This window comes from Dictyostelium purpureum (assembly GCF_000190715.1).
Source record: "Dictyostelium purpureum unplaced genomic scaffold DICPUscaffold_290, whole genome shotgun sequence".
Taxonomy (NCBI): Eukaryota; Evosea; class Eumycetozoa; order Dictyosteliales; family Dictyosteliaceae; genus Dictyostelium; species Dictyostelium purpureum.
The window spans coordinates 782-3,028 of record NW_003519626.1 but is presented as its reverse complement, the minus strand read 5'-3'; positions in this window follow the sequence as shown (position 1 = coordinate 3,028).

The window sequence follows — 2,247 nt, the reverse complement described above, 5'->3', positions numbered from 1 at the left end:
AAAATTATTTTAATTAATTTAATATATTACCTGGATCGATTAAACATTCATTGACACAATGTGGTAAGTGTAATATGATAGTTACTGAATCGTTGAGTTTGGTGTATGATGTTGTTAAGAATGTTGGTTTCGAGTCTGATACTACTTTGTTGACGAATCTACCTACAAAATCGACATTATTCTTTGAAAGTTTAATATAACTGAGATCATATTGATTTTTGAGATTTTCAGTGTCTAATCGAGTTTCTTTACTGTTGCAATCATCATTGGTTAATTCGGTTGTGTTTGATTGCATTTCGAGTTGAAGTGTGTTTAAGAATGATTGGTATTTATAGTTTTTAATTGAAACTGTGAATTTAATTGAGTTGTTGGTGAGTAAAAAGTCGATTCCTGCAAATGAAACTGATTTATCGTTTTCAATTTGTTCGATGGTTGATATAACTTTGAATTCGTCTTTGTTTGGTGATTGTTCGAATGTATAAATGTTTGATTGTGTTTTGTTTACTGTCCAATCTGATACTAATGGATAACTCTTGACAATATTATTATTAATATCTATTTCATTTAATGATTTGAGATAGATTTTAAAGTTGATTCTCTCATTTTGAATATCTACAATACCTGTGCTGTTATCTACATTTGATGTTGGTGGCTCAGTTGTGGTTGTATTATCTTTATTTCCACTATCGATTATTGATCCACAATCAAATGATGTATATCCTAAATAACAATCACATTTACCATTTGATGTATTACATTTACCATGTGATGAACAGTTCTTTGGACATTCGAATATGTTTTGTGGTACTTTTGAATAAATATAAATATCTTTACCAATATAAACAATATTGTTTTGAGTGATATTGACACTGTGAATACCTTTGCCTGGTGGTGCTGTGCAATTAATTAAATCGTTTGAAGAGTGTGTAACTGGACATGTTTTTGATCCGATTATAACTGATAATTGGTTGTGTTGTTCACCGAAACTACCATAGAAGCTTGCTTCACCACCATTTTCATTTGATGGGTTAACTGATGTAATATAGTGTTGACTGAACTCACATTTGTCACCACCGAATCCATTATCACAATTACAAATACCATTGATGTATCACAATGACCTTGGGATGAACATGTTGGATCTGCACATTCGATGTATAATTCTGAACAATCATCTTGAATATAATTGGCATCACATTTACAAATACCAGTATTTGTGTTGCATTGACCATGTGAGCTGCAGTTGTTTGGACATTCGATGTATAATTCTGAACAATCATCTTGAATATAGTTGGAGTTACATTGACAAATACCAGTATTAGTGTTACATTGACCGTGTAAGCTGCAATCGCTTGGACATTCTATGTATAATTCTGAACAGTCTAATCCTCTATAATTTGTATTACAATCACATTTGCCTTTAAAAAAACAATTAATAAAATTATAATAATTATAATAATGGTTATAAAATTATTTTAAAATTAGTTTTACTTTTTGATTCGTTACAAAAACCATGGCCACTACAATCGTTTGGACAACCTACACAAGTACCAGTGCTTAAATCGCAAATATCTCCTGATGGTGAGCCTACACAATCATTTGGACATTGTTTATTATTGAGTCTATTGTTTTCGAAAACTGCAAATACTTTTTTAGTTTGATTATCATTCTTTATTACAACTAGTTGTTTTTCTGATGATAATGTAACTGATGTGATGCAAGTAAAGTCGGTGAATCCAGTTTTAGTAACTGGACAATTTGTACCTGCAATAGTTATAGTTTGTACTGATTGACCTAAATAACTTGAGAAGAATGTGCCAACTGCAGAGACTTTATTATTTTCAGTTGTAATAATTGATGTAAAAGTTGGTGGTTTACTGACTAAGGCAAAATTATAGTTTATATTATTACCAATATTAATTAGTTGGACAGAATTCATATTCAGGAGACTGGAATCTTGATTACAATAATATTCATAACCATATCTAATAATTGATTGTGGAACAGGTTTACATCGGTTAGATGGTATCATTGAACCAAGGAAATAATAGTTAGGTTGATGGCCAATATCAATACCGCTAATTATAATAGTTGTTTGATTATGGTATTTAACTTGTGGTCTATAAGTTGTACATGGAATAGTTTTATCTAAATTGGTAAAACTATTACCTGCAAATCTATCAAACATTGTTGGCATTGAAAGAAAACTGTTTGGACCCGAAATTTCAGTAGTCATTTGAAGTGAGC